We start from the raw sequence: 22,932 nt of genomic DNA on the forward strand, positions 1-22,932 counted from the left end.
GTTGCCATGCTTCTGGTGCCAACATAGCATGCCCACAATTTACTAATCCTAATCCCTTTTGTCTTTGGAATGTGGAAGGAGGGGAAACTGGAGCACTCATAAGTAATCCCCGTGGTCATAGGGAGAATGTACAGCAGTGAAAATTGAACCCTGATGGCTGATGCTCTAATAGCATTAAGCTAACTCCTACATACCGTGCCACATACAGAGGATCGATTTTGGGCCTTCCTATTGATGCACTCATGAACATGATGTGCAGAGTTTGAAGAAATTTGGTATGTCACCAATGACCAAATTTCTACAGATGTGTGGTGGAGAGCATTCTGACTTGTTGCATTACCGACTGGTCTGGAGGCTCCAGTGCTTCTGCAGAGGGTTGTCGATTCAACCAGCTCCATCATGGGCACTAGCCTCCCCACCATAAAGGACATCCACAAAAGATGATGTCTCAAGATGGCAAGATCCATCATTAAGGACCCTCACCGATCAAGACATGTTCTCTCCTCATTACCACCATCAGACAGGATGCACACTCAACATTTTAGGAGCAGCTTCTTCCTCTCTGTCATCCAATTGCTGAATGGTCCACAAACACTACTGTACTATTTTGCTCTCATTTTGCGCTATTTATTTGTTGTTTTAAAGTATATTTCTTATTGAAACAGTATTATTTTTGTATTGCACTGTAAAAAAATAAATCTGATTCTGACATCTCAGTGTCAGATGTGACATGATGGTGCCTGGAGTCATATAGAACCATAGAACATTACAGCACAGAAACTGGCCTTTTGGCCCTTCTTGGCTGTGCCAAACCGTTTTTTTGCCTAGTCCCACTGACCTGCACCCGGCCCATATCCCTCCATACACTTCTCATCCATGTACCTGTCCAAGCTTTTCTTAAATGTTAAAAGTGAGCCCGCATTTTTCACTTCATCTGTTAGCGCATTCCACACTCCCACCACTCTCTGTGTGAAGCAACCTCTCCCTAATGTTCCTTTTAAACTTTTCCCCCTTCACTATTCACCCATGTCCTCTGGTTTTTTTCTCCCCTACCCTCAGTCGAGAAAGCCTACTTGCATTCACTCTATTTATACCCATCATAATTTTATATACCTCTATCAAGTCTCCCCTCATTCTTCTACGCTCCAGGGAATAAAGTCCTAACCTATTCAACCTTTCTCTGTAACTCAGTTTCTCAAGTCCCGGCAACATCCTTGTAAACCTTCTCTGCACTCTTTCAACCTTATTAAGATCCTTCCTGTAATTTGGTGACCAAAATTGCACACAATACTCCAAATTTGGCCTCACCAATGTCTTATACAACCTCACCATACATTGGCCTTTATAAATCAAAAGCTCTCTTTACTACCCTATCTACCTGTGATGCCACTTTTAGGGAATTTTGTATCTGTATTCCTAGATCCATCTGTTCTACTGCACTCCTCAGTGCCCTACCATTTACCTTGTATGTTCTACCTTGGTTTTTCTTTCCAAAGTGCAATACCTCACAGTTGTCTGTATTAAACTCCATCTGCCATTTTCAGCCCATTTTTCCAGCTGTCCAAATCCCTCTGCAAGCTTTGAAAAGCTTCCCCACTGTCCACTACACCTCCAATCTTTGTATCATCAGCAAATTTGCTGATCTAATTTACCACATTATCATCCAGATCATTGATATAGATGACAAATAACAATGGACCCAGCGCTGATCCCTGTGGCACACCACTAGTCACAGGCCTCCACTCAGAGAAGCAATCCTCCACTATCACTCTCTGACTTCTCCCATTGAGCCAATGTCTAATCCAATTTACTACCTCACCATGTATACCTAGCGACTGAAACTTCCTAACTAACCTCCCATGCGGGACCTCGTCAAAGGCCTTACTGAAGTCCATGTAGACAACGTCCACTGCCTTCCCTTCATCCACTTTCCTTGTAACCTCTTTGAAAAACTCCAATAGATTTGTTAAACATGACCTACCACGCACAAAGCCATGTTGACTCTCCCTAATAAGTCCCTGTCTATCTAAATACTTGTAGATCCTATCTCTTAGTACTCCTTCCAATAATTTATCTACTACCAATGTCAAATTTATTGGCCTATAATTTCCCAGATTACTTTTAGAGCCTTTTTAAAACAATGGAACAACATGAGCTATCCTCCAATCCTCTGGCACATTACCCGTAGATACTGACATTTTAAATATATCTGCCAGGGCCCCTGCAATTTCAACACTAGTCTCCTTCAAGGTCCGAGTGAATACCCTGTCAGGTCCTGAGGATTTATCTACTCTGATTTGCCTCAAGATAGCAAGCACTTCCTCCTCTTCAATCTGTATAGGTTCGATGACCGCTCTACCTGTTTGCCTTATTTCCATTGACTCCTTGCCAATTTCCTTAGTAAATACAGACGCAAAAAACCCATTTAAGATCTCCCCCATTTCTTTTGGTTCCATACATAGCCGACCACTCTGATCTTCAAGAGGACCAACTTTATCCCTTACAATCCTTTTGCTCTTAATATACCTGTAGAAGCTCTTTGGATTATCCTTCACCTTGACTGCCAAAGCTACCTCATGTCGTCTTTTAGCCCTTCTGATTTCTTTTAAGTTTTTTTTTGCACTTTTTATACTCAAGTATCTTATTTGCTCCCTGTTTCCTGTACATGTCATACATCTCTCTCTCCTTTATCAGAATTCCAATATCCCTAGAGAACCAAGGTTCCTTATCCTTATTCATTTTGCCTTTAATCCTGACAGGAACATACAAATTCTGCACTCTCAAAATTTCTCCTTTGAAGGCCTCCCACTTACCAACGACATCCTTGCCAGAGAACAACCTGTCCCAATCCACGCTTTTTAGATCCTTCCTCATTTCTTCAAAATTGGTCTTTTCCCAGTTCAGAAAACTTTCCTGAACATTTTACAAACTCTAACCTGTCTAGACCTTTAACAGTATGGCAATCCCAATCAATACATAGAAAATTAAAATTCCCTACTATCACAACTTTGTTTCGTGCAGTTGTCTGCTGTCTCTCTGCAAATTTGCTCCTCCAATTCTTGCTGACTATTGCGTGGTCTGTAATACAACCCCATTAATGTGTGACTCCTTAAAGAACCATTTGTAACTCCTGAATCTAAACAAGGAGACTAGCAAATATACTAAAAGAAGTATATTGGTGCTGAGGACTTGATTACTTTGCAAGTATACAAGACTTTATATTATATTTATCATATTCACCTTTGTAACATTTATACATTAATGGGAATAAATTCAACAATTGAAGATGCCAAGCAGTGTATTACAATTTTCTATACTTAAACAGTGTGTGAAAGTTGAAGGGAATGTTGCATTGAAGTAGTCTGTTGACGTCCTGGAAGCAAGCTAATAATCTTGAAAAATATTATTTGTTAATTATTTTCCAATTTTATCTAAAAATGTGTTTTGGATTCTGATGTGCTTTTTTTGATCCAAGGATCTTTAGGAAGTCAGGAAAGAGGCATGAAACTTGTTGCTTCATGATTGTTTTGTTAAGTGCTAATAGAACATAGAGAATTGGAAATGGGGAGAAGTAGAGGCTAGTGGCTAAGAATGGAGAGAAGAAGCAAAGGTTATGGCACAACACGGTCAGCTGTTTTACCATGAATAAGAAACATCTCATTTGTTACATAGCCTGTGGATATCTTGTGACTGTCTTACAACCATGATGTAATTGAGTATCTGGTGAGCATGATGTAATGGTCTTGTGATGGTGAGGTGATGTAATTTCCCGCCAGTGTGAGGTCACATGATGTATTTTCCTGCCAGTGTGAGGTCATGTGATGGACTGTTACAACAGGTATAAAACGGGGAAAGCCTGCTGTGACGCAGGAGTTTTTGTTGGGACGTCGTTTAAGTTGTCCGTTACTCCGTTATGTTGCGTATTTGGTTTCATGAAGCAGTTTTGTTTTAAAGTGGAGTTTTAATTCTTATTGTAAGGTACATTGTCGTTGTGCCGGCAGTTTTGAAAATCACTGCCAATTATGTTTGATGTATCTTCGATTTAATTTTGAAGTCTAAGTATTGGAGAGTGAAGATTTACTGAAGTGCGGAAACCTGAAGGATCGAGTAAAGTTGGTGTTGTCATCGATAATACAGGATCGACCTTATTGGATCTTTGTTCAAGAAATAGTAACCTACATCCGAGATAATCCCTGCTGTAAGAGCAGAAAGGGTTGGGGCAGCGTTACTCACCAAGAAAAAGGTCAGTTCCTTCAAGCCGTTTTTATTTCCTTCATCGTGAATCCTTCGGGCAAGGCATATTTCGGCTGGGATCAGCAGTATCATTACGTCGTCAAGGAATTTCTTTACTTCAGGAAAGTCTCTCCTAATTGACTGTATAAATCATTTGGACTTCTGCATTTATCGCTTTAAGAACTGAGCTCGCATTTATTGCTTTAAGAACTGTTCGAGTTGCTATATAGCAGTTAACTTCCAGTTAAGTTGGTCGTTTGTTTACTTTTCATTTTTATTGAGCAGTGTTTAATAAATGTTTGTTTGTTTATAAAACTGGACTCAATTCTATATTCATTGTTGCCGTATCGTGACACATTCAAATTTGTCAATGAGAGTTAACCAATAAATAATGCAGTATTGATTTATTCAAATAATAAGCTTCCAGAGTTATACAAATGTAACCATTTGGGGATGCACTGAACAATTGCATATACATAGTGACCACAGGGAAACATATTAAACTTCATATTAAAGTACTCACCCCTCCAACCCTTTGTTCACATAAAAAAGTATTACATACAGGGATTTTGAACAATTTGACTGAAAATTTTTATTTGTGAATCACATGCTCAGTTTTCTCAAAGTAGAGCCCAAAAAACAGGGAAAATTGTAAAGCATGAAAAATAAAAAATTCAAAAACTGAAATGTCAGCAGTTCAAAAGTATTCATTCCCCTTTCTTCAATACTCAGTTGAACCACCTCTTGCAGCTATTACAGCCCATAGTCTTTTTGGATGACTGAGTTAGCTTTGCACAATGTGATTGAGCAAGATTTACCCATTCCTCCTTGCAAAATTGCTCAAGCTGTGCCAGTTTAGTTGGGGAGCAGTGGTGGACAGCAATCTTGAAGTTTTGCCAGAGATGTTTGATTGAGTTAAGGTCAGGACTCTTGACTGGACTACTAAAGGACAGCAATTTTCTTCATTTAAAGCCATTCCATGGTTGCTCTGGCAGTGTGCTTTTGGTTGTTGTCCTGCTGAAAGATGAACTTCCTCACCAGTTTAAGCTTTCCGGCAGACTTTTATCCAGGATTTCTCTGTATATAGCATCATTCATCTTCCCATCGATGCTGATGGATTTCCAGTCCCTGCTGCTGAAAATGATCCCCTTAGCATCATACTTTACAGTAGGGAAGGTGTTATGTGGCAGATGGACAGTATTAGATTCATACCACACATACTGGTTAGTGTTGAGGTCAAAAAGTTTCACTTTAGTATTATCTAATCACAAGACCTTCTTCCAGTTCTTTTCAGTATCTTCTAAGTGACACTTTGTAAAGTTTTTACAGGCAAGGATATGCTTTTTGTTTTAGTCAGGGCTTTTTCCTTGGTACTTTTCCATTAATACTCTTTTGTGCAAGGTTTTAGAGATTGTGAAGCCATGAACCTCAACTCCAGTTGCAGCCACTATTGATTTCTGCAGCTCACCCAGTGTCTGTTGGCATCACAGTATCCTTTCTTACAAATGCTACTCATCTCCAAGTTGGCCCGACCTAGGCAGCGTGTTGGTGGTTTTATATTTTTTCTACTTTTTCACAATGGACTGCACTGAGCTCCAAGATATGTTTAGTGCCTTTGAAATGCTTTTGTATCCTTCCCCAGATTTGTGCTTCTCTATTACCATTTCCTTGACTTGTCTTGAATGCTCCTTTGTCTTCATTTTGGTTTGGTCTGTTGAAAATCTACCATACCTTACCTTACCAAGTAAGTTGTACCTTACTTGGGGGTGGGGGAGTATTTATGCTTATGAATTAATTGAAAACAGGTGATCCTTCAATTTTCTACATCAGCAAATTTTTGTGTGGAGGGGTGTTGGATTTGATGTTTTTCTCTGAATGACTTTCAGTTCATGTTCTTTGTTTTGTGGCTATCTGGAGAAGACAAATTTCAGAGTTGTATATGGAGTTGTATGTTTCAGAGTTGTATGCTTTGATAATAATTGAACCTTTGAGTTGGTGAAGTAATATATTGCACCTGAGGAAAATTAACATTAGTAATTTCAAAGGGAATGAATACTTTTTATCCTCACAATTTTAATTTCAGTAAATTGTTTACAGGTTTTGGAATTTATCTTTTGATTTGACATGATGCCCAATGTTTTGTAGATTGGCTCAAAAATCCTACTTCAATATATTTTAAATTTAGAAAATGAGACAGTAAAATGTGAAAATAGTTGTGGGGTCTGAATACTTTTTCAAGGCACTGTAAGTAGTTATATAACATACAAGCAGACAATTGTTAACCTGCAAAGAAAATAACAATTATACAGTCTAATCCAACAAATGGGAAACTTCTCTTTACACCAGACTTTTTGAAAATTAAAGCTTGGGATGGAATGAGCAATGTTTATAGGTTCTTGATTAATCAAGACATCAAAGTATGGGGAGAAAGCAGGAGGATAGGGTTGTGAAGGACAATAAATTGGCTATGATGAAATGGAGGAGCAGACTCAATGGGCCAAATAGCCTAATTCTGCTCCTATGGCTTATTACAAAACTTTTAAACATTACAAGTGCTTTGAAATAAATTTTAAGTAGAAATGTGATATTTTGTTTACTTAGCTGGAATTAAATAGTGATCATGAGGATTGGTAGGAAGGTTGATCCATTAAGAGCATGGGCAAATAACAGTTATTAATATGATCAAGGGTTTATGACAGGACACGTGTTTTACATTTCATGCAGTCTGTGCTATTTGCTTATTAGATTATAGAGAGAGCACTTTATCTTTGAGTAGCGCTGAAGTTAAAGATCTTGGTGATATGAGCACAAGAAGAAATTAGATTATTTTTAGCAACTTTTTATCTTTATGTTAGCTTTTGTTACAAAGCTATTTAAGGAGAAGTTTATATTAATTAAATTCTTCTGTTATTGGATATTCTTTCAAGAGTTATCTTTTAAAAACCCTTTTCTACACTATGAATTCAATGGAATATGTTTCTTTTTTTTATGGCAAAATCAATGTCCTTATCTCTATGTTCCAAATTGTTTATTTTCAGGCTTTTCTCTGTAGCCCCGTAACTGAACAGCAATTTGTTTGCTGGCCAGTAAGAAAATCAGCATACAGAGGAAGTAATAGGGCAACAAGATAAAAGTTATCAGTAAAGGAGAAAGATAATATTTTTAAAAAACAGTCCATTGACGCTAGTGGTGTTCCACAGGGGTTGATGTTGGGACCACTTCTTGTTATGCTGTAAATAAATGATTTAGATGATGGATCAGATGGTTTTGTTGCCAAATTTTCAGATGATATGAAGATTGATGGAGGGGCAGGTAGTGTTGAGGAAACAGGTAAGATGCAGAAAGACTTAGACAGATTAGGAGAATGGGCAAGAAAGTGGCAAATGCAATACAATGTTGGAAAATGCATGGTCATGCACTTTGGTAGTAGAAATAAATGTGCGGACTGTTTTCTAAACAGGAAAAAAATCCAGGAATCTGAGGTGCAGAGGGACTTGTGAGTCCTTGTGCAGAACACACTGAAGGTTAACTTGCAGGTTGAGTCAGTGGTGAGGAACGTAAATGCCATGTTAACATTCATTTCAAGAGGCCTAGAATACAAGAGCAAGGATGTATTGCTGAGGCTTTATAAGGCACTAGTGAGGCCTCACCTTGAGTATTGTGAACAGTTTTGGGCCCCTCGTCTTAGAAAAGATGTGTTAGTGTTAGAGGGGGTCCACAGGAGGTTCACAAGGATGATTCCAGGAACAAAAGGATTAACATACGAGGAGCCTTTGATGGCTCTGGGTCTGTACTCGCTGGAATTCAGAAGGATGAGGAGAGATCTCATTGAAACCTTTTGAATGTTGAAAGGACTAGACAGAGTAGATATGGACAAGAAGGCACACTCAGGCTGTAGAGGCCAGGTCGATGGGGGTATTTAAGGCAGAGATTGATAGGTTCTTGATTGGACATGGCATCAAAGGTGTTGGGGAGAAGGCGGGAACAGGGGTAGAGGAGGAGAAAAAAAAGATCAGCCGCGATTGAATGGTTGAGCAGACTTGATGGGCCAGATGGCTTAATTCTGCTCCTAATTCTTGCAGTTTTATGGTCTTATTTGGACTTGTGGAACTTGCAAAAAATGTTCTTTAATTCAATGTAGACTGTTTGCTTTTAAAGATTATTTAAAATTCTTTATGAACTGGAGAAAAATGATTTGTCATCAAAAGTTTTCCATTATCTTTCATTTAAAAGAGAACAACTTGCCCAGCAAATCCAGTGATTGCAGAGTAATTGCATGCATTCAGTTGCTTTGGTCTGCTAGTATCTTCATTCTGTTCAGCAAAATACTGAAGTTGGTACTCCTTCCTTTTGTCCATTCCCTATTGCTGTATTTTTTTCCTTTATTTTTAAGCCAAAGTTCACTCTTCTGCAACCACGTGGATCCCCTCCCCAAGTTGTCAAGTACAGTTGTGAGGTTTTTATAGTGGTGGGATCAAGGGCAATTTAATATGGAGACCCAGCCTCTAATTAATTTCAAAAGTTTATGTCAAAATTGACACTGATTTTAATTTTCTAAGCATCTGTTTCTAAGTATTGAAGTCATTTAAATTTCCAAGCATTTGGAGACATTTAAAACCATAAAGTAATAATCGTAAATTTTTTTCACAATGAAAGTTTATTAACGGTACTTGAACTGAAGAAAAGGTATTTGAGGGAAGTGTGGTTGCCTTCTTGTCTCTAGCAGTATAACACAAGTCTGAAATGAAATCAAAAGGATTTAGGATCCAGTCCGTTACTCCAGGTCAGACCTGGCACTCATTCATGGTAAGTGACCTGTTGCTGTTTGTAGAGTGCTCCTTTGTGTTATCCGTAGTACTGCTTCTCTCTATTAAGATGCATAATGAAAAGTCAACTCTAATACATCATGCTATGTGGTATCAGTAAAAATGGTTAGATCAGGGTAAAGGTTACCAGTCCCAGTTCAAAAATACATTCCCTTTTTATGTTTACCACCTGTCAATATTCTTGTCATGTCTTTCACTACCTCTGCTTTATAGTATTGTGATAATATTAGTATAGTATTTTGCAAAAGCATTGCGCACACTAGATTTTTAATATAAATTTGGTTTTAGTGATTATTTTCTGTCTTCTCCATTAGTGTGACAGTAGAAAAGAGTAAATTTTCAATTTCGAAACATTCATTTTCCAAAAATTTAAACGTTAGAGAATTATTTTTGTGTTTTGTTAAAGTAACATATTAAATAATAGACCACTTCTCATATAAAAATAATACTTTGTAGATATATAGCCCAGTGCATGATTAAACAAAGTTAACAAACAGGTATTAATGATCAATGACTTAATAAGTTAAATGAAATAAACTGATCAACTGAAACAGAAATGAGTGTGGAAGAAATCAAAATGGGCAAAGGACAACCAAACTATAAGGTGAGGGTGTGGCAGATATGTCAGTTTAACCCTCAAATCATCAATATTCACACCACGGCAAGTGTGAACATAGCATCACGACACAAGATGGTCATCCTGCATCAGCAAGGTTGCTCCCAAGCAGAATTTTGCTGCAGACAGGAGTTTCAAGATGTGCTGTCCAAACTTTTCTGAAGAAGCACAAACAAATGGCAATTTTGAGGACCAGAAATGCAGTGGTCAGCCACAAACACTGAGAGCAGCAGACGAGATACATCAAACTGACGCCCCTTCTAAATTGGAAGAGGTACAGGACTGTTATCGGCTCTGAACTCACAGAAACCACTGGAATCCAAGTACAATCTTAACAGTACAATTTACCCAATGTCACAAGTTTGCCTTTCTAAGTTATCTTTTATAACTTTGGACAGTGAGCAACATGCTTGGAATCTGCAGGTTCTAGTCTGTGCTGTTATAATTTTTTTTTGTCTTTTTTGGTCATGGTGTTCAATGTGGTAGACTGCATTTTCAGCAACTAGTTTTGAAGCCATCTTCAAAGGCTGGTTGGTATTTTGGTAAGTTAGTTGCATTGATAAATGTAATTTCTGATGCAGTATTGATGGGAATGAACAAACTGCAAGGTGAGCTGTAGAAAGACAGGTTGTTGCAGTAAGGTTGAAATGGATAGCATGAAACGGATGTATTGCAGGAACTGCAGATAAGAATAGTACTTTGAAACTGCAAAGATCAAAATTACAAATCATAAACAGAAGAGATTCTGCAGATACTGGAAATCAAGAGCAACACACACAAAATGATTAAGGATCTCAAAGTCGAGCAGCATTTATGAAAATGAATAGTTGACATTTCCGAGACCCTTCATCAGGACTGAGAAGGAAGGAGGAAGACTCCAGAATAAAAAGGTGGGAGGAGGGGAAGGAGGGCAAGCTAGAAAGTTGATAGGTGATGCCAGGTTGGGGGAAAGGTAAAGGGTTGTAGAAAAAGTTATCTGATGGGAGAGGAGAGTGGACCATGGGAGAAAGGGAAGGAGGGGGGCAGGTGACAGGGAGTTAGATGGAAAGAAGAGGTAAGAGGCCAGAGTGGGGAATAGAAGAAGAGTGAACATAAGAACATATGAAATAGGAGGAGGAGTAGCCGCCTGGCCTGTCGAGCCTGCTTCACCATTCAGTAAGTTATGGCTGATCTGGTCATAGCCTCATCTCCGCCTATCTGCCTTTCCCCCGTAAACCCTTAATTTCCCTATTATGCAATATTCTATCCAACCTTGTCTTAAATATATTTACTGAGGTAGCCTCCACTGCTTCATTGGGCAGAGAATTCCACAGATTCACCACTCTCTGGGAAAAGCAGTTCCTCCTCATCTCCATTCTAAATCTATTCCCCTGAATCTTGAGGCTATGTCCCCTAGTTCTAGTCTCACCTACCAGTGGAAACAACTTTCCTGCCTCTATCTAATCGATCCCTTTCATAATTTTATATGTTTCTATACAATTTCTCCTCATAGACTAACTCCCTCTTCTCTGGAATCAACCTGGTGAACCTCCTCTGCACCACCTCCAAAGCCAGTACATCCTTACTCAAGTATAGAGACCAGAAATGCACACGCTACTCCAGATGTGGCCTCACCAGTACCCTGTACAGTTGCAGCATAACCTCCCTGCTCTTAAATTCAATCCCTCTAGCAGTGAAGACCAACATTCCATTTGCTGCCTTGATAGCCGGCTGCACCTGCGAACCAACATTTTGTGATTCATACACAAGTCCTCCCAAGTCCCTCTGCACAGCAGCATGCTGCAATTTTTTTACCATTTAAATAATAATCTGCTCTTTCATTTTTTTTCCTTCCAAAGTGGTGACCTCGCATTTACCAACATTGTACTCCATCTGCCAGACCCTTGCGACACTCCCTTAATTTAGCTGTATCTCTCTGCAGACTCTGTATCTTCTGCACAATTTGCTTTTCCAATCAGTTTAGTACACTTCACTCGGTATCTTCTTCCAGATCGTTAATGTATATCGTGGACATTTGTGGGCCCAGCACCAACCCCTCTGGCACACCACTCACCACTGATTGCCAACCAGAGTAACACCCATGTATCCCAACTACCCTGCTTTCTATTAGTTAACTAATCCTCTGTCCATGCTAATACATCTCCCCCAATTCTATGCATCCTTATCTTATGTATAAGTCTTTTATGTGGCACCTTATTGAAAGCCTTCTGGAAATCCAAGTAAATAATGTCCATTTGTTCTCCTCTATCCACTGCACTCACTATATCCTCAAAGAAATCCAGTAAGTTCGTCAAACAGGACTTGCCTATGCTGAATCCATGCTGTGTCTGCCTAACAGATCCATTTCTTTCCAGATACCTGGCTATTTCTTCTTTAATGATAGTTTCTAGCATTTTCCCCACTACAGATGTTAAACTAACTGGCATATAGTTATCTGCCTTTTGCCTACATCCTTTTTTGAACAGTGGCATGACATTTGCCATCTTCCAGTCTGCTGGTACCTGCCCAGAGTCTAGAGAATTTTAATAAATTATCACCAAAGCCTCTACTATAACTTCTGCCATTTCTTTCAGTACCCTGGGATACTTTCCATCAGTACTAGGGGACTTACCTATCTTCAGTCCCACAAATTTGCTTGGCATTATCTCTTTAGTGATAGCTATTGTATTGAGGTCCTCACCTCCCATCGCATCCATAACATCTCTCTTTGGCATGTTAGGCATGTCCTCCATCATAAAGACTGACACAAAATGGTCATTCAAAGCCTCTGCCATTTCCTCATTACCCAATATCAATTCCCCTTCTCATCTTCCAAGGGACCTATATTCACTTTAGCCACCCTTTTCCACTTTATATAATTATAAAAACTTTTACTATCCATTTTTATATTTTGTGCTAGTTTATTTTCATAATATAACTTTCCTTTCTTTATTGCTCACTTAGTGGTTCTTTGTTGCCTTTTAAAAGTTTTCCCTATCTTCTAGTTTCCCTTTACTCTTGGCGACTTTGTATGCATGAGCTTTTAGATTGATGCCACCTTTTATTTCCTTAATTATCCAAGGCTGGCTCTCCCCACGTTTACTGTTCTTGCTTTTAACTGGAATATACTTTTGTTGAGCACTGAAAAATATCTTTTTGAAGTCTTCCACTGTTCCTCAACTGTCCCACCTGTGTTCCCAGTCTACTCCTCCCTCATCCCATTGTAGTCTCCATTGTTTAGACATAATACACTGGTTTTGGATTGAACTATTGCACCCCCGATTTGTATGAGAAACTCAATTGTACTGTGATCACTCTTGCCAAGGGAATCCCTAACTACAAGATCACAAATTTTACCTGTCTCATTACACAGGACCAGATCTAAGATAGCACATTCCCTTGTAAGTTCAGTAACATGCTGTTTAAGAAAGCCGTCACAGATGTATTCTATGAAGTCCCGCTCAAAACTGCCTCGATCAACTTGATTCATCCAATCTATATGCAAGTTAAAGTCCCGCATGATAACTGCTGTTCCATTCTTACATGCCTCAGATACTTCTCTGTTTATTGCCTGTGCCACTGTCGGTGGCCGGTAGACAACTCCTACCAGTGATATTTTTTGTCCCCTTTACTACTCCTAATATCTATCCAGATGGTTTCAACATTCTGCTCCTTAGATCTTATCGTCTCTCACTATTGCCCTGATCTTATCTTTAATTAAGGGCGTTACCCTGTCTCCCTTCACCTGCCTATCCTTCCGTATTACCTGATACTCTTGGGTACTTAATTCCCAATCCTCTCTACCCTGCAACCACGTGTCTGTAATGGACACTAAATCATACCCCTTTATACTGATTTGTGCCACATTATTTTTCCGTACTTCTACAATCTGTTGAACCCCCCCCCCCCCCCACTATTTAGTTTAAAGTCCTATCCACAGCCTTAGTTTTGTGATTCGCTAGGATCCAGGTCCCATCACAGTTCAGCTGGAGCCTGCCCCATTGGTACAGCTTCCTCTTTCCCAATGCTGGTGCCAATTTCCAATGAATTCAAACCCACTTCTCTCACACCAGTCCTTGATCCAATCATTTAACTCTCTAATCTTTTGACCTTATGCCAATTTGCACGTGGCTCAGGTAGAAATCCAGAGATTACCACCTTTTTGGTTCTGCTTTTTAATTTAGTCCCTCGCTGCTCAAATTCCCTCAGCAGAACCTGTTTTCTCATTCTGCCTACGTCGTTGGAACCCACATGGGCCATGACAACTGGATCTTTTCTCTCCCACTGCAAATTCCTTTGCAGGTCAGATAAGATGTCCTGAATCCAGGCACCAGGCAGGCAACATAGCCTATCCTCGCAACAGAGAACTCTGTCTATTCCCTTGATTATACTATCCTCAATTACCATTACATTTCTTTTCTCTCCCCCCCCCTTCCTGAATGGCTCCCTGAATTATGGTGCCACATTTAGGTTGCTCATCCTTCCTACAACCCCCACTCTCATCCACACAGGGAGCAAGAAGCGGGAGGGGAAAAGAAGAAAATAAGGAGGAAAATAATTACCAGAAGGCGCAATCTGACTTTTCTGTTAGCCAACCATTTTAATTATTATCTCCATTCCCATTTTGTTATTTTGGTCCATGGCCTCATGTTCTGCCATGATGAGGCCACTCTCAGGGTGGAGGAGCAACACTTCATATTCCATCTAGGGAGAATAGTGGCATCTTGCACAGCAAACTATATGACTGATGGTGACATCCTGCATTCAGTTCATGAATCTACTACTTCTTTCAAACAATATTCCACTACTAAGCTGTGTGTGATTGGAACCTGTCATTTTCATTTTGATGGTGTGTTTTTGGGCTGATTGAGCAATCTGCACTTTGCCATCTCCAAGGGAATTTGCTGAGGTTGTGAGCAGAGTGTGTCACCAGGTGGCCTGGAAACCTTGGATGTGGGGTGCGAGCCCATAATTGACTCCATTGCTTCTCTCCCATTGAGGCATTGAGCAAAGTTAAACCCAATGAAGATGAGAACGGCAGACGGGCAGGTGTTGTGCACTGTTTACCTGCATTTGACCATTCTTCTCCCTCTTACTGCTGTCAGAGGAAAGTGAAGGACTCTTGGGGTCCACATTATGAAGATTGGCGAATCTGTGGACTTGTTTTGAGAGACTTTGAGGTTCATGTTGCATGTTTTTCTGGATTCTGGTTACTTATTTTGCTGGTTTTGAGCAGTTTGATTGGGGCGATTAATGTGGCTTGCAGTGGGCTATCGGCGCCACATTGAACTGAACTAAACTGAATTCTTCTGGACTCTTGGTTTGATGTTGAGTTCCTAAATGATGTTCACTTGCTTTTTATATTTGTGCAATTTTATTCTTTTTTTCACATGTTGTATGTTTGATGTTTTTCTTTGAACAGGTTCTGTGGTGTTTCTTCATTTTGGGGCTGCCTGCAGGAAGATGTATCTCAGAGTTGTATTCTGTATTCACACTTTGATAATAAATATTCTTTGAACCTTTGGCAGGAACATCAATTTCTCATTCGAGTAATTTTTTTTTCTCTTTTATTTCTCTGAGAAAGTGGTTAATAAGACCTACACAATTCTGAGCTTTATCAAATGTTGGATCTTCTAGCTCTAAATAAAATGTTTCATGCCTCTGAAGAATATGTATTAATATAATATCAAGCAAATGTAAATAAAGCATTGTTTTGTTCTTACTATAAGAAATATTTCAGTCTTTTGCAGTAAGATAGTGCCATTAAGTGGCAAATGTTAGCATGCAGCTCCGATGGGAATCATTAAATATTTCCATTTAGGACTGCTACAGCTGAAATCTGCAGTCACAGCCAATGGTACTTTAGTAAGCAGCAGCATTTTAGGGTGTTTTAAAAAAATCTATTGATACTCAAAATCAACAAACCTCGGCTAACAAACTCGGGTCATAATATGCAGTTCCCCTTTAAGAAAACAGAAATGGGGACATTGTGCTGGTCTACAGGTACTTCCATTCCCAACTGTACAGTCTCTGGAAAATAAAATTGAAGACTTCAGAGCAAGATTGCGATACCAGAGGGACTGCTGTGTACTTTGCTTCACGGAAACATGGCTATACACCACCATTTCAGATGCAGCTTTACCATTCTCTGCAAATAAAGTACAGCTGACTTTTAAAAGCAGAGGAGGTGGAGTATGCTTTGTGATGAACTCAAGGCACTATATTTTATGAGGAATTTGAAGAGAATTGGTATGTCATCAAAGACACAGATTTTTGCAGATGTGCCATGGAGAGCATTCTGTTTCACCATCTGGTATGGGTGCTCTCATTTGTACAGGATTGGAGAAAGCTGCAAAGTGGTAAACAAAACCAGCTCCATCATGGGCACTGGCCTCCCCAGCATCAAGGACACTTTTTAAAGGATGATGCCTCAAGAAAGTAGCACCCATCATTAAGGACCCCTATCACATGCCATTTTCTCATTACCATAAAGGAAGAGATACAGGAGACCAAAGACACACTCAACGTTTCAGAAACAGCTTTTTCAGTTTCACCATGAGATTTCTGAATGGACTCTAAACCCATGAACGCTACCTCAATATTTTTCCCATCTCTTTTAGCACTACTTATTTATATATTTACTGAAATTTATATTTTTTATTATGTATCACAATGACCAGTTGTCACAAAACAAATTTCATGACACGTGCTAGTGATATTAAACCTGATTCTGACTATTCTCTGAGTAATTTGTTGGAATTTTCTTTCAACTGTTTGGTGCACTTGCAATACATCTTTCCTGTCTGTTCAACCAAATGAGCACCATCCTACTTTGTATATCTTCTGTCATTAAGTTTTTATCCATGTTAAGCCAGATTGTTCCCAATTAGTTCTACCAACTACGTTTGACCCCAAGTTTTTTTGCAGAAAGTCTACCTAATGGTAGAGAGATTGGTAATCAAACATTCAAAAACTGTGTTAATTGATATTAAAATACTGGAAATTAATTAAAAGGCAGTAAGATAATTTAAGTACTTACCTGCACTTACTTTCCAATCAAGGTTGATGACTCCACTTGAATGAATGGTGTTCAGCTCCTGTCCATTTGGCTCCAAGCATTTGTGTATGACATTCCATTTGGTGATTAGCAAAGGGTAAGTACATTTAGAAAAATATGTTTTTTAATGTTGCAATTTGTGAAACCAAATACAAGTATACAAATAGAAGTAGATTCCCATTTTATCATCTCATAATCCAGATGAACATCTATTTAAGTGTGTTGTTTCTTTAACCATGCTAAAAATGTTTGCTAATAAAACAGGGCATCTAGTACCATGCTGTTCAAGGCAAATCATTATGTGTTATCTGAACCAATTAAATCAAAAGGTTATGAAATTATTGCAAGGACTGAGTGAAAGCAGTGAACAGAATGTAAAGTTGGAGTTAAGGAAAATAAAGATAAGGTAAATAAAAGTTAAGTTTCAAATACTGCACTTAAAATGTTCAATTATTTAAACCTGGTGAAATGTGACTCCTTAATTATAGTTAATTTTTAGTGCAAGAGTCTGGTTGATAATAGCTAATAGTTAGATTATTTAGTGGATATGTGGCGCAAGATAAACAAGAGTTTGACTGAAGTTGGAGGTATGAGACTACAGATGCTAGAATATGTATCAGAAAATAAACTGCAAGAGAATTTGACAATTGTGGAGAGAAATGGACAGTCAGGGTTTCAGGTCGAGACCTATCCTCTGGACTGAGAGGGTGAGGTTTGGGGAAAGAGGTGAAAAATGACAGGTGAGGAAAGATTGACAGAAAGATGGAGTTAGATGGTGGGAGGATGGTGGAGATAGCAACAGAGGCCATTGTTATGGAACATTTCATCATAACACTGCATGGAGATAGTACAAGGAAAAACGATTAATAGAATGCTGAATAAAGTGCTGGAGTGCAGTGCAGTCAGATGCAAGTCCTTAATGGGCTAAATGGTGAGGCCAAGAGTTCATTCTGATGTACTAGGGATGGGACTGTACAACACACTTTTAATAATTAGAATTGGTTTACTATTGTCGTATGTACCGTGATACTGTGAAAAGCTAATCTAAAATGCACAAACAGCATATTGTTTGTGCATATTAGATTATCATATGGGGTTTTAAGGTAGAACAAAGTAAAACAATAACAGCACACACAAAATGCTGGAGAAAATCAGCAGGGCAGGCAGCATCCATGGAAAGGAAGACACAGTCAGTGTTTCAGATCGAGACAAGAATAAAGTGTATATCTACAGAGAAAATGTATTTCAGGTAAGGAATGTTGCATAATCATAATGTGGTAGATTATGAGGTCAAGAATCTAAGTTATCATGCTAGGGAACTATTTAATAGACTTGTAACTGTGCAATAGATTCTGAACTTGAACCTGGTGGTATGAGTTTTCAGGCTTCTGCACCTTCTGCCGATAGAAGAACGGAGAAAAGAGTATGTCCAGGGTCTTTGATATATCAGAATATCTTTGATATTCTACTGGCTCTTTTACTGATGCAGCGAGAAGCATAGACAGAGTCCAAGGAGGGGAGGCTGGTTTCTGTGATATTCTCTGCTGTGTCCGCAACTCTGTAGTTTCTTGTAGTCATGTGAAGAATGGTTGCTTTACCAAGCCGTAATGCATTGATACAAATTGGTAAGGGTCGATGAGAACATGCCAAATTTCTTGAACCTCTTGAGGAAGTAGAGGTATTGGTGAGCTTTCTCAACCATGATGTAAAACTGGAGTTTTTGTCTCACTATGGTTTCCTGAATCTTAGCAACCTACGTTTCTAAAGTCAATCATTTATCCCCACTCATTGATTAAACAGTATGATTTGAATTGTTAGGTTTAATTGGTGTATTAATTTTAGACCATCCTTGACTCCTTCCTTTTCTAGTAAGACCATAAGATGTAGGAGCAGAATTAGACCATTTGGCCCATCGAGTCTGCTCCACTATTTCACCATGACTGATCCAATTTTCGTCTCGGCTCCAATCTCCTACCTTCTCCCCATATCTTGTCATGCCCTGACCAATCAAGAATCAATCAATTTCTGCCTTAAGTATACATAAAGACTTGGCCTCTATGGCTGCCTATGACAAAGGACCCCACAGATTCACCACTCTCTGGTTAAATAAATTCCTCCTCATCGCTGTTCGAAATAGAGGCTCCCCATCAATAGTATCTAAAGTTGTGTACTTACTATTGAGGTGACTATCCACAGATGTACTCTGCACTGGCTGTGCATTTCCCCTCCTTTCCTAACAGCCATCCAGTTACCTGTCTCCAGCACTCTAGGGATGGCTTACCTCCCTGAGGATCCTGTCTGTCTCCTCCTTATTCTCCCATATGAGACAAATGTCATCAAGCTACAGCTCCAGTTCCTTAATATGTTCTCTCAGGAGCTGCAGCTTGGTGCGCCTAGTACAGATGTGTTTATGTGGGAGACTGGTAGTCTCCCAGACTTTACACATCCCACACGCATTACTAAACACTTCTCCTGGAGCCATTTTCACTGAACTACTGTTCCTTAACAGATGAGGAATGAACAAATAAGAGCAGATAGAGAGTAACTTGTACTTCACCTCATTCAAGCCTGATCTCACCTCAGCATGATGAGCCAAAGCTACTCTAAACACTAGCGAGAATGGCCACTCTGCTTGCACCTGTCCTATTTTTGTTGGCCCTTTCTAATGAATCCCTCTTGCTGATTGGTTGCTCCTCAACTCAGAGCAACTACCACAAACTCTTGCCTTTAAAATCTCAATTGCCATCCTGATTGAAAGCTAACTCTTGATGCACTCCCCTGGGTTGCTTGTTCAACTCAGAAAACTGCAATTAAACTATGCTTATTAAATCTTGAATGTAGACTTGGAGGTAGCAACACGTACAAAATGCTGGAGGAACTTAGCATCTAGGAAAGGAGTACAATTGATGTCTTGAAGATGTTGAATCCTTGTAGGCTGAGTTAAGAAATTGCAAGGGTAAAAGGATGTTGATGGCAGTTATGTACAGGCCTCCCAACAGTGGCTGGGAGGTGGACCACAGGAAACAACAGGAAATAGAAAAGGCGAGTCAAAAGGGCATTGTTATAGGGGATTTTAACAAGCAGGTGTGATTGGGGAATTCAGGTTGGTAATGGATGTCAAGAGAGTGAGTTTCTTGAATGCCTAAGAGATAGCTTTTTGGAGCAGTTTGTTGCTGAGCTTACTAGGGGATTAGCTATACTGGATTGGGTGTAATGTAATGAACCGGAGACAATTAGGAAGCTTAAGGTAAAAGAACCCTTAGGGACCAGTGATCACAATATGATTGTGTTCAACTTGAAATTTGATAAAGTAAAGTCTAATGTAGCAGTATTTCAGTGTAGTAAGGGAAATTGCAATGGTATGAGAGAGAAGTTGGCCTAAGTAAATTAGAAGTTGCTGCTGGCAGCGATATCAGCAGAGCAGCAATGGCATGTGTTTCGGGGGGAAAATGAGGAAGGTGCAGGACATCCTCATCTATGTTCTAAAAATGAAGAACTACTCAAATGGTGAAGTAGTCCAACCGTGGCTGATAAGGGAAGTCAAAGCTATCGTAAAAGCAAAAGAGAGGGCATACAACAAAGCAAAAATTAGTGGGAAGATGGAGGATTGGGAAGTTTTAAAAAACCTACAGAGAGCAAATAAAAAAATCATTAGAAGAGAAAAAATGAAATATGAAAGTAAGCAAGCAAATAATATCAATGTGAATAGTAAAAAGTTTTTTCAAGTATTTTAAAAATAAAAGAGAAATGGGAGTGGATATAGGACTGTTAGAAAATGATGCAGGAGAAATAATGACAGGGACAAGGAGATAGCTGCTGAACTAAATGAGTATTTTGCATCAGTCTTCACTGTGGAAGACACTAGCAGTGTGCCTGATGTTGTAGTGTGTGAAGGAAGTGAAGTGGGTGCAGTTACTGTTACAAGAGAAAAGGTACATAAGTCACCCAGACCAGAGGAACTGCATTCTAGGGTTCTGAAAGGGGTAGCTTTAGAGATTGTGGTGGCATTATAACAGATCTTTCAAAAATCATTGGACTCTGGCATGGTGCAAGAGGACTGGAAAATTGCAAATGTTACTCCACTCTTTAATGTCATTAGAAACGGTGATGGTGCCGGAGGATTGGCGTATTGCTCATGTTGTTCCATTGTTTAAAAAGGGTTCTAAGAGTAAACCTAGCAATTATAGGCCTGTAAGTTTGACGTCAGTGGTGGGTAAATTAATGGAAAGTATTCTTAGAGATGGTATATATAATTATCTGGATAGACAGGGTCTGATTAGGAACAGTCAACATGGATTTGTGTGTGGAAGGTCATGTTTGGCAAATCTTGTTGAATTTTTTTGAAGAGGTTACTAGGAAAGTTGATGAGGGTAAAGCAGTGGATGTTGTCTACATGGACTTGAGTAAGGCCTTTGACAAGGTTCCGCACGGAAGGTTAGTTAGGAAGGTTCAATCTTTAGGTGTTAATATTGAAGTCGTAAAATGGATTCAGCAGTGGCTGGATGGGAGATGCCAGAGATGTGGTGGATAACTGTCAGGTTGGAGGCTGGTGACTAGTGGTGTTCTCAGGGATCTGTACTGGGTCCATTGTTGTTTGTCATATACATTAATGATCTGGATGATGGGGTGGTAGATTGGATTAGTAAGTATGCAGATGATACTAAGATAGGTGGCGTTGTGGATAATGAAGTAGGTTTTCAAAGCTTGCAGAGAGATTTAGGCCAGTTAGAAGAGTGGGCTGAAAGATGGCAGATGGAGTTTAATGCTGATAAGTGTGAGGTTGTAGCGGTGTGCTACACACAGCGCTGGAATAACGACACGTAGGCGGTGAGTTGCAATTGCGTAAAAGATTTATTCAAACTTTGCGACCTCACTTTTAAGCCTTCCCGTTTCCGCCCTCCCTGGGTGGGAAGGCTGTAGGGGACGCATATTCGCAGTCCCTTCCCGCGTGTGGGCTTTTCCCCTTGCTGGTGAAGAAGGCCTGGCGCCCTTTTTGGGGCCGGCCTCTCTGCCGGCGCGCGCCATTTTGTGAGCTGGTTCGAGTGCGCTGGAAAGTGGGTCACCACATAACCCCCCCCTCAGAACCGGCGATACACCCCCCAATGTCCACAGTCTGGATCAGCCTCTGTTTGGGAGGTCTGCCTCTGTGCCGCGGTGCCTGAGCTCCGACCAGCTGCGCCAAGTCCACATGGGCAGGTTTGAGTCGGTCCACTGTGAAAACCTCCTCGTTCCCCCCAATATCCAGCACGAATGTGGACCCGTTGTTTCTGATCACCCTTAACGGCCCCTCGTAGGGCCGCTGCAGCGGTGCCCGATGTCTGCCACATTGTACAAAAACAAACTTACAGTGCTGCAGGTCTTTGGGTACGCAGGTCGGGCTCTGTCCATGCTGTGGAGTGGGTATGGGGGCCAGGTTACCGAGCCTCTCATGTAATCTGTCCAGGACTGCTGCAGGTTCTTCCTCTTGCCCCCTTGGGGCTGGTATGAACTCTCCTGGGACGACCAGGGGAGCGCTGTACACCAACTCAGCCGACGAGGTGTGCAGATCCTCTTTGGGCACCGTGCAGATTCCGAGCAGGACCCAGGGAAGTTCGTCCACCCAGTTAGGCCCTTTCAGGCGGGCCAAGAGAGCCGACTTCAGGTGACAGTGGAAACGGTCCACTAGTCCGTTCGATTGTGGGTGGTAGGCAGTTGTGTGGTGTAGCTGTGTTCCCAAAAGGCTGGCCATAGCTGACCACAAGCTGGAGGTGAACTGGGTGCCTCTGTTGGAGGTAATGTGGGCCGGTACACCAAAGCGAGACACCCAGTTTGCAATCAGTGCTCGGGCACAGGATTCGGAGGTGGTGTTGGTGAGCGGAACTGCCTCTGGCCATCTTGTGAACCGGTCTACGATAGTTAGGAGGTGGGGCCCCACAATATCCACATGAATGTGGTCGAAACCCCGGCAGGTGGGGTGGAACTGCTGCGGCAGGGCTTTGGTGTGCCGCTGCACCTTGGCTGTTTGGCACTGCATGCACGTTTTGGCCCATTCACTGACCTGCTTGTGGAGTCCGTGCCAAACGAACCTGTTGGAGACCATCCGGACGGTTGTCCTGATGGAGGGGTGTGCTAAGTTGTGAATGGAGTTAAAAACTCGCCGCCGCCAGGCTGCCGGGACGATGGGGCGTGGTTGGCTGGTAGCTACTTCACACAGTAGGGTCCTGTCACCTGGGCCTACGGGG

General features: G+C 40.5%; 1 protein-coding gene across 9 annotated transcripts in view; it reads left to right on the top strand.

Moving 5' to 3' along the window:
- The window catches only part of LOC140726984 (inositol polyphosphate-4-phosphatase type I A), a 228,939-nt gene that overhangs the window by 28,865 nt on the left and 177,142 nt on the right, over positions 1-22,932 (top strand). For 8 of the 9 annotated variants that reach the window (XM_073044076.1, XM_073044079.1, XM_073044071.1 and 5 more), the window contains exon 2: positions 16,716-16,808. The exons of the other annotated variant lie outside the window; for it this stretch is intronic. The gene's annotated coding sequence lies outside the window, so the exon portion shown is untranslated. The remainder of the gene's footprint in view (positions 1-16,715; positions 16,809-22,932) is intronic. 9 annotated transcript variants of the gene reach the window in all.

Source organism: Hemitrygon akajei, chromosome 4, assembly GCF_048418815.1.
Source record: "Hemitrygon akajei chromosome 4, sHemAka1.3, whole genome shotgun sequence".
Lineage (NCBI taxonomy): Eukaryota > Metazoa > Chordata > Chondrichthyes > Myliobatiformes > Dasyatidae > Hemitrygon > Hemitrygon akajei.